This window comes from Balaenoptera ricei, chromosome 6 (genome assembly GCF_028023285.1).
Source record: "Balaenoptera ricei isolate mBalRic1 chromosome 6, mBalRic1.hap2, whole genome shotgun sequence".
Taxonomy (NCBI): Eukaryota; Metazoa; Chordata; class Mammalia; order Artiodactyla; family Balaenopteridae; genus Balaenoptera; species Balaenoptera ricei.
Window position 1 is genome coordinate 16444475 of NC_082644.1, and position 11200 is coordinate 16455674.

An 11200-nucleotide genomic window follows, 5' to 3' on the forward strand; every position below is an offset into this window, starting at 1 on the left:
TGATCCCTGGTCCAGGAACTAGATCCCACATGCATGCCACAACTAAGAGTTCGCATGCCACAACTAAGGAGCTGGCGAGCCACAACTGGGGAGCCCACAAGCCGCAACTAAGGCTCGACGCAACTAACTAACTAAATAAATAAATATTAAAAAAAAAAAAAGACTACTAGTCCTGCAGGATGTTACCTGGGGGAGTTGGGGGGATGCATGTATCCATTGACTCTCTCCTCTCCCTTGGTCAAAGGCTCACCTCAAGGAGTATTAACCCCTTATACTTTCTAGGTGCACCACGATGTTCCCATGCTACTCCATGCCTTGGCATCAAAACAGAAGCCTCGGGCTTCCCTGGTGGCGCAGTGGTTGAGAATCTGCCTGCCAGTGCAGGCGACACGGGTTCGAGCCCTGGTCTGGGAGGATCCCACATGCCGCGGAGCAACTGGGCCCGTGAGCCACAACTACTGAGCCTGCGCGTCTGGAGCCTGTGCTCCGCAACAAGAGAGGCCGCGATGGTGAGAGGCCCGCGCACCGCGATGAAGAGTGGCCCCCGCTTGCCGCAAGTAGAGAAAGCCCTCGCACAGAAACGAAGACCCAACACAGCCATAAATAAAATAAATAAATAAATAAATTAAAAAAAAAAACAAAACAAAAACAGAAGCCTCAGGGCAGAAAGCAGGAGGTGCACAGGGCAAGCCTGAGGCTAGGCATTATCAGCTTGTATCCCTGTAGACCTGGTGAGTGCTCACAGAAAACTGTTCACCATAGTACTGGCTATATAAAGGGACAGGTAAGACCAAGAGGATCTGTAATGGAGCATAAGAGGTGTCCAATACAGTGAAATTTTTTTAAAAAATGATAGAGCTAACTGCCTTGCCGTGGTGGTCCGGAAACTCAGAGTCATGAGTGTGACCCCCTGAGGCATTCATCTGTTCACCGCTTGGCGTCAACTTATTGTTCCTACTCTTGTTTTCCCTTTACCTTCATTTCCTTACATATTTGTTAAAGTCTTCTTGCAGTACAAAATTTGTTAGAACATGTCAGAACTTCTTGGAGAAAGGCAGATTATAAATAATTAATGAAGCTTGACTTCTCAAGAAAAAAAAAAATGATAGAGCTAAGAGGTTAAGAAAAATAGCATATAAGTCAGGAGGGAGGTAATTAGAATAAAAACATTATAAGGTTCTGGAGGAGGGTAATAATAATTAACTCTACACTCTCTCAGCATGCATATTAAATTTTTTAAATATATATTTAAAATATTTTAATTGAGGTATAATTGACATAATGGTATATTAGTTTCAGGTGCACAACGTAAGGATTCAATATTTGTATACTTTGCAAAATACTCACCACAATAAATCTAGTTAACATCCATCACCTTACACAATTACAAAAAATTTTGTGTGTCATGAGAACTTTTAAGATTTACTCTCTCAGTAGGCTTAAAATCCCTTATCAGAAATCCTTGGGGCCACGTACATTTCAGAATTCAGGAAATTTTAAATTTTAAAAAGATAATTAAATTGTACATTGTATACCTCCCCTAGAATGGTCTGAGACAGCACAAATAATCAAACACATATTTATGCAGTAAAACATATGAATAGGGCTTCCCTGGTGGCGCAGTGGTTGGGAATCTGCCTGCCAATGCAGGGGACATGGGTTCGAGCCCTGGTCTGGGAAGATCCCACATGCTGCGGAGCAACTAGGCCCGTGAGCCACAATTACTGAGCCTGCGCGTCTGGAGCCTGTGCTCCACAACAAGAGAGGCCATGACAGTGAGAGGCCCACACACCGCAATGAAGAGTGGCCCCCGCTTGCCACAACTAGAGAAAGCCCTCACACAGAAACGAAGACCCAACACAGCCAAAAATAAATTAATTAATTAGAAATAAAATTAAAAAAAAAAAAAACAAATGTTCAAGTACAATTGGTGTCTAAAAAATATATATATATATGAATATTCACCTCAAGTAGGGTAAAGACTGTAAATAGCTTCACATGATCAGGTAAAAATTTCTACCAAGTGAAATCAGATCAGACAGTTGAGGTTTTGCCACCAAGGAGGTTTCAAGAAAATAATTTTTACAACTTTTAGATTGCAAACTTTTGAATACGAAGCTGTGGACCTAGATTGGTTGAGCAGTAGCCATTACCAATATGTTAAAATTTAATATTTTCAATAAACCTCTCAGGAACATTTTATTATTTTCATTTTATAGATGAGAAAATGTAGGCTCAAAGAAATTGAATAACATGACTAAGCTCACACACCAGTAAGAGGGGTAATCAAGAATCGAAGGAAGGCTCTCTGCATCTACCATCTGTGCCTTTCCTACCACACCTCCTCAAAGGAGCACCACTGTGGCGCCTAATTGGACAGTCATTATTCTGTCTACATTCCATTCAGGCTCTGAGAGTAAAGGAAAGGAGTGCGATACTATTTTTATAAGCCAAAATTGTAACTGGAGATTTTTGTATACTTCACTGAACATGTTTGTGGCAGAGAACTTTATTTCACTTTATTCCACTTCACGCATGAGAAACGGGGTCCAGTTCCTAACCTCCGATCATTTTGATGTCCTTACTAAAAGTCAGCTTCCCTTCTGATTTCAGTTTGTCATGAATATTATCTGACACTCATCAATTGATGAAAATCACAAATTCCACTCTCTGCAGCTGGCAGGAAATGAATTAGCAACATTTCCTGGAATACACCCAAATTCGCTGAAAAAAAAATTTTGTTCATGTGATCCCAGGTCCTGAAATTTCTTCCATTGTGACTAACGGAAAGTTTAAGGAACCTGAGAGTTGGAAAAATCTTCAGTTATCATCTCGCCTAACCCTTAATATTATGGATGAAGGGGCTGAGACCCTGATACATAGTTTCTCCATCACTTTATAGGGCTTACTTTGAACTTAAATGTAAACTAAAAAGAGAAGTAAGCCAATATTTACCAAGTAAACAAATGCAATGATGTATTTATGCAGGCATCATCTTAAAGTATGATTCTCAACAAAGCAAACAAACACCCCCATCAGCAGAAGTAGAGCTTGGGGAAACATAAGGAAAGGAGGAGGTGACCTGGGACCTCCCCTGGCCAAACAGTATGCCAAAAATTTACTAATTTGCGTATAATAAGACAGCATTACCATCAAGCTAGACGTAAGTTTTCAGATCACTAGATAGTCTCTGAAATGAGCCAGTTTATCATGTATCATTCCATTTGCCTCAATAGCTTCTCCAGTTACATTTGCTATCATGGGGATGTTACTACTATCCCCCAATACTAGTACTATTGGCTGCCTTTTTGGCCAAGAGAAGTTCCATACTGTTAACCTATGTTAAAGACAGATGGAACTGTGCAAAACAAACAAACGCCCTGAACTGAGATGTGCCAGTATGTTAAATAACAATGAATTTGACACTGTATGTGAGTCAGCCAAAGGAGACAAACATAGGGAAATGGTTTCATACAAAACTGTGGTTGACAGCATAGATTCCCAGGGAAGGTTAAGCCTTGACTGTGCCACTTATTAGACCAGCATGACCTTAGGCAAGTCACAAATCTGTTGTTTCAAAATTTTGTATATTGATTATATATTACTTTCATAGTAAGGAATGATTAAATGTGTTAACTGAAAAAAAAAAAGATTTACTCTTTCAGCAGCAATATGCAATACATATTTGAATACATATGTGAATATGCAATACAGTATTTTTAACTATAGTTGCCATGCTGTACATTACATCCTCAGGACTTTTTATTTTATAACTGGACGTTTATACCTTTTGACCCTGTTCAATCATTTCTCCCACTTCCTGGCAACCACCAATCTGTTCTTTTCATCTATGTGCTTGTTTTTTTGTTTTTATTTGTTTGTCTTTTTAGATACCACATATAAGTGAAGTCATACAGTATTCGTTTTTGTCTGACTTATTTCACTTAGCATAATGTCCTCAAGGTCCAACCATGTCACAGATGGCAAGATTTCATCCTTTCTTATGAATGAGTAATATTCCATTGTGTGTGTGTGTGTATCACATTTTCTTTATCCATTCATCCATCAGTAGATACTTAGGTTGTTTCCATATCTTGGCTATTTAAATAATGCTGCAATGAACATGGGGGTGCATACATCTTTTGGAGTTAGCATTTTTGTTTTCTTTGGATAAATACCCAGAAATCGAATTGCTGGATTATATGGTTGTTCTATTTTAAAATTTTTTAAAAAGAAATAAAATGCATATCTATCCAATCAGCAGAGGGAAAAAAATAATAAAATGAGAAAAACTCAATCAATCCAAATAAAAAAGGTGAGAAAGAAGAAAAATAAGTCACAGAAAAATCTGGACAAAGAGAAAGCACAAAATAAGTGGTAGAAATAAATCTAACAGTGTTAATAATTACAATAAACATAAGAGGGCTGAACTTTCCAGGTAAAAGGCAAAGATTACCAAACTAGATTTAAAAACAAAATCCACCTATATGGTGTTTAACAGAAAAAGATAGACATAAAACATAATAATAGAGAAAGACTGCAAGTCAAATGGTTAAAAGGAATGGAGCAGGCAAGGAAGGAAGGAAGGGAGGAAGGAAAGAAGGAAGGGAGGAAGTGCAAGTCACAATGACTTTGGTGAACAGTTCTTCTTTGCTATGAGCCAACTGGCATTCATCCAACCAATGGAATGACTGAGCAATGGCCAGGGGAATGATGGTGAGATCTGATGGGTGTTTTGTGTAGAAGAGACAGGAGCTAGGACCAAGCCCTGCTGTTTCCAACAGGCTCTCAGCTGAGATTAAAGAGAACGGTGATTAAATCAAGGTCCAACCATCTTGCAGGGAATGGCCAACTCAGCAGTCAGGTCAACTTAAAGGGCTTGCCACAGTTGGAGAGAACCAGGGTGTCTTCTTTTCTGAGGAATCTCCAGAGGCAATTCTCCAGAGACAAATCATTAATGTCCCTCCCTGTCCCATGCCCCCATTCCGGGGACCAAAGTGGTCCTCCCTGGTACCTAAGTCAGTACTCTCCTTCCACTGTGTCCCATTCCAATAACTATAAATTTACCATTTGTCACACCCAGACCTTTTGTTCAGAAGGATCAGGTAAAAGAGGGACAAGTGTATTTTTAATAAAATTTAATCCGTTGTGCTTCTAGTGTCTCATTAATTTTTTACAGCAACTCAGGACAAAAGAAATATCTAAAAATTCCATTTATTAAGTTGTCAGATCCAATTATCTTAACACATATTTATGTTGTCACAGTTTTGTAGCCATTTGAAAAAAAATACATATAAATTGAAAGAAAAAAATAATACGTTTATTCTATTTTAAAGAACAGTAATCTCCCCTTATCCACAGTTTCACTTTCTACAGTTTCAGTTACCCTCTGGCAACTGCTGTCTCAAAATGTTAAACAGAAAATTCCAGAAATAAACAATTCATAAGTTTTAAATTGTGCACCATTAAATGAATAGTATGATGAAATCTCACACCACCTCGCTCTGTTCTACCAGGATGTGAATCATCCCTTTGTCCAGCATATTCATGCTGTATACACTGCCTGTTAGTATAGGAAAAAACATAGTATATATAAAGTTGAGTACTATCTTAGATTTCCGGCATCCACTTGGAACATGTCTCCTGAGGATAAGGGAGACTACTGTAATCATATTTACTTCCCTGGGATGTGCTGGGTGCCATACAACTTCTCAAACCTTGGAATCAGATTGGGCACTATCATACTCATTTCCTGTACCACACTGATATTCATGCAGTATTTGCTTTTTATCACACCAACTGCAGAAAACCCAACTTTGCAAAGATATGACATTATCAAAAGGAAAACAATCTAATGTTGCAGTCATGATCTACCTTGTACTAGTAATTTGCATAGTTTCCGACAGATGATGAGTATCACTGTGTTTCCCTTGCACTTTTAAAATACAGTTGACCCTTGAACAACATGTGGGGCTGGGGCACCAACCCTCTGCACATTCGAAAATCTGCGTGTAATTTATAGTCAGTCTTCTCTATACGTGATCCATCTGTACCCGAGATTCCATATCCATGGATCCAACCAACCACAGATTGCACAGTACCATAGTATTTACTATTGAAAAAAACCCACATACACGTGGACCAGTGCAGTTCAAGCCCATTTATTCAAGGGTCAACTGTATTCTATGGTGCTCCATGGGCTTGCTGCCGAGGCACCCTGGGGTGCCTCAGAACACAGTTTAGGAACTGTGGGTCTAGTACAGAATTATTATTCAGTTTTGGGGACAAAATTCTTGGGGGAAAAATTCAAAATCAGATTGTCACACTTGATATTACTTAGTAGTTTGAATGTCAACAAATCGCACAAAGAGTTAATATGTTTTTAAAAACTTAGCATTAAGTTTGAATTCCCTAGGTCTTTCTTTTGGCTGGGCAGCTACTAGAGGGTGAAGCAATCAGGCCTGCTGGGGTTGCCATTAGGTGAAAGAAAGAAACATTGGACATAGAAGGGAATCCCAATTTCTCAAAATAGGTCTACATAACACTCCACCTTTTCATACTGATTGGTACCCAGGGAGTGGCCAAGAACAAAAGATCGCTTTCTAAGAATAGTCATAGTTAGTGGCCACGCTGCTTTGTTAACACACACGGATCAGGAAGAGGTGATAGACATAGGGTCAGAAATCCCTTTGAGTTGATTTTTGAGGAGGCCCTTCCAATGCTTAACAAGCCCAGTTGCCTGTGGATGGTGGCCTGTGCAGAAAGTCCATCAAATACCTTGACTGGCTTGAGAGTCCATTGCAATCAAAGATGCACCATCATCAGACTGCAAACGTCTGGAAATCCAGAAATGTAGCAAAGATTAGTTTCAAGGACCACAGTGGTCTGGGCAGAGTCAGCTGACTGTACTGAGACAGCAACACTGCAACCTGAAAAACTGTCGACAGTGGTGAGCCCCGGGAGTGGGGCACAGGTTCAATGGCTTTGCCCTGTGCAATTGGCCTCCCTCACCGAGACCAACAGTTCAACTTTTATTAGGACATGCGGGCCCAGCACACAGTAGTAATGTGTGCATCTTAAACATAGAGTCCTTTGCCTGGTGCCCGGTCTACGGTGGTGGGTATGTTGCATGTCTGGTTCAGTGATGGGTCCAGGCAGCAAAGGTGGCTTCCTGGGCAGTGCAGGCTCAATCCACCGCTTGATTCCAGTCGGTCCCATCAGAGAATGGGTCCTCACCATGGGCACCTATAGGAGTGACCCAGATGGTTCCATTAGCAGCCATGATTTTTTTCCATAGTTGATGGCCCCGAAGAGGGAAATTTTTAATCTGCCACTCTGTAGTTTTCCAAGTGGCAGACCAAATGGCTAGGCCATTGTCAACAGCCCAAACAAGAGTTAGCAAAAATATAACAAGCTTCATCGAGGAGTATCGGCTGGAGCTGTGAGGACAGCTTTGCGTTCTGCCTACCGAGCAGAGAGACCACGTCTGTTTTCTGTTCCAAGTAGATGGCACGGATGCTGAACAGCCACAGCGTGGTGTCTACCCAGTGGACACCATGGGTTTTAGCTGAACCATCAGCGAACCAGGCCCAGGCATTTAGAAGAACCACTGTGGAATGAAAGCCCCACTGAGCAAGCGACTTTGCTTCAGGCTGTGGAATGGAGGATAACATTTCCCCCAAAGGGATGGCTGCCTGTCTGTCATGTAAAGCTGAAAACGCCACTGGGGCCAGGCCAGCTGGAGACCTAAATACACCATTTCCATCTGACAAGGGAGGTTTATTGGGCCCTCCCCACATTGTTAGTTATTGAGTCCCAATTACCCTACCCCTCAAAATATCAGTCACAAGGCCGCTATGTGTGTTTAACACTCTCGGGTGTTCAGTTTTGACAAGAACCCAAGAGCAAGGTAAGAGATGCTTTTCAAAAGAGGTGTACCTCTTAGCATCATTAGGGAGGCAACAAACCCCATCAATGGACGCCTCCCAGGGGAGGCTGCCTCCCAAATGTTCTGATCAGAAAAATGATCAATCAGAAAGAATTTTAGCTCAAAGGGATCATAGGGTTGCGGGGTCTCAAAGACACTAGCACCTCTCTACATGCAGCAGCTCCCCACAGGTATCATCCCTCCTGGCGTTTATGAGCGTTCACAGAATGTTCATGGAAAACACCAATGTCAATTACACACCCAGCAGCGGAAGCCACGAGGACAGTCCACTGAACTGGCCCAAAGCCCTGCCCACAAGGTTGGCCAGCTCCTTTCTTGTCCCTGGAAAAGTGAGGGCCATTCTTCCCTTGGGAGGAAGCCTGGAAGACTACAAAAGTCTTTTTTGCACTTGCTCAGAAATGCAGTTATCTATACTTTAGCACACACAGCCTTCACACAATAGCAGTCACTCCTTCACTCTTTCAACTAACATTTGTTTGGTGTCTATTATGTACAAGGCACTATTTTAAGTTCTGGAGACACAGTAATGAACAAAACAGTCTCTCATAGCTTATGTTCTAATGGGAATATCAGACAAAAAAAGGAAATAGATAATATGTCAGATGGTGATAAATGCTATGGAGAAAAAGAGCAAGGAAAGGGGCAAAAGGAGTATCAGGAGTGGAACTCTCCTAATTTAAGCAGGATGGTCAGGGAGAGTCTCAGAGACCTGAAGGGAATGAGGAAACAAGACATGAAGGTTTCTGGGGAAAGTGGCTTCTAGGCAGGGGGAAAATAATGCAAAACCCCTGAAGCTGGAGCCTGCCTACTCTTTTACATAAGAAATGGACAGAGTGGAATGACCCAGAAGAGCTGGACACGAGGTCACAGGGATCATAGGAGGATCCCATGAGGTCTTGTAGCTTGAACAGACTTGGCTTTTACTCTGAATGAGATGGGAAGTGGTATAATATGGCACATTTTACCAGGATGTCTCTGGCTGCTGTGCTAAGAACAGACTGGTGGCGTGGGGAGGCGGGTAGAAGCAGGCAGATCATTTAAGAAGCAATTGTAAAAAAATCCCACAAGAGAGGATGCTAGTTTGGTCAAGGGTAATAATGCTGGATAAGTAGTAAGAAGTGATAACATTTGATATAGATTTTTTAAATGATTATTATGAAAATATAACCACAACACCATTATCACACCAAAAAAAACCCAATAATAATTTAATATCATCCAATATTTAGTCAACATGCCAACATTCCTGATTGCCTCAAGATTTTTTAAAAAATTTGTTAAAAATACTAAAGATAAACAAAGCCAGGTATTAGTTAAAATGGTGAAAACAGATTTTATTCAGTAACTACTGACAGTAGGCGAAAAAGTGGAGCTCCATCCTGCTTTGCAAAGAGGAATTGTAAAGGGAGAATGGGGACAGGACTCAAGTGAAAAATTACAAAGGGTTGGTCACTGTAAACGTGATTAGGCCAGCAGTGTCTGCTGGCGATTATGGAAGTTAGGATTCTATCCTCCCAGAGACTGGAAGCCTTCTCCTTCCTGATAATTACATTTCAAAGGAATGGCTTTCGGGTCCTTCAGACAAGACACTCCACAGTTATAGAAGATACATATCATCTCAAAGGGACAGAGGAAGGATTCACAATTATAAGCCCTTTTTGAGCAAATGCTCTAATAAAGGGAGGCCAGGAGACTATGTCAGGTGTTAGCTAAAACAAACAGCAAATTTTTTTGACAAACAATAAATTTTTTGACAGCTCTGAGCTTTTCCAAACAGGAACTCAAAAGGGGCTGGGTGGTCCCAGAGACATGGCCTTAAACTGCTAGAAGTCATGTTAAAGTTTGGTCGAGACTCTCTTAGTGCAGGGTTTTTTTGTTTGTTTGTTTGTTTTGGTTTGGCCGCGCCATGCAGCTTGGAACCGGTGCCCCCTGCAATGGAAAAGCAGTGTCCTAACCACTGGACCACCAGGGAATTCCCAGTGCAGGAGTTTGAATGGAGTCTTCACGCTGAGATTCATTGCAGTTCTCAGAATCGCTATCCAAATAAGGTTCATACAAATAATGCCATTTGCAGCAACATGGATGGACCTAGAGATTATCATACTAAGTGAAGTAAGTCAGAAAAAGACAAATACCATATATCACTTATATGTGGATCTAAAATATGACACAAATGAACTTATCTACAAAACAGAAGCAGACTCACAGACATAGAGAACAGACTTGTGGTTGCCAAGGGAGAGGGTTGGGGGAGGGATAGTTTAGGAGTTTGGGATTAGCAGATGCAAACTATTATATATAGAATGGATAAACAACAAGGTCCTATTGTATAGCACAGGGAACTATGTTCAATATTATGTAATAAACTGTAATGAGAAAGAATATGAAAAAGAATGTATATATATATATATATATATATATATATATATATATATATATAACTGAATCACTTTGCCATATACCAGAAGCTAACACAACATTGTAAATCAACTATGCTTCAATCAAATAAATTTTAAAAAATAAAAAATAAAAATAATACAAATAAGGTTCATACATTGCAACCGATTGACATTATGTCCTAAATCTCATTTTATCTGTAGGTTCCTCCTTCATCCTTCTTTTTTCCCTTACAATTTGTCGAAGGACCTGAGTCATTTGTCCCACAGATTCAAGGCTTTGCTGATGGGACTCTCATGGGTTATTTTAATATGTTTCTTTGTCCCTGTATGTCCCAAAATTGGTAGTCAGGGGTGAATTGCCTACCAGACATGCAAGAAGAGATGAGGGAGTGGCAGTTGGATATAAGGTTAGGAGAGGGGTCTCAGCTGCAGATAATCAGTTGGGAGTCATAGGCATGGAGAGTTTAAAGCTATGATTCTAAGTGAGATGGCTGAGGGAACGAGAGTAGACAGGCAAGAGAAACGCTCTAAGGCCTGATGGGGAGGTACCAGGAAAGGAGATGGAGAGCACATCCAGTGAGACAAGAAGGAACAGTTAGGACAGTGACCCTGAAGCCAAGAAAGGAAGGTATTTAAGGAAGGGAAGAGTGATCAACTATGTCAAATGTGATAATAGATTCAGTAACATAAGGATGGCAAGTTTACTATTGAGTTCGGCACTGGTGACCTTGAGAAGAGCCGTTGGGAGGAGTGGTGAAGGCGGATTGGAATGGGTGCAAGAGAGAATGGATGAGAGGAAGTGGAGATAAACAAAGACAACTCTTTCATGAAGTTTTGCTGCAGGGCTTCCCTG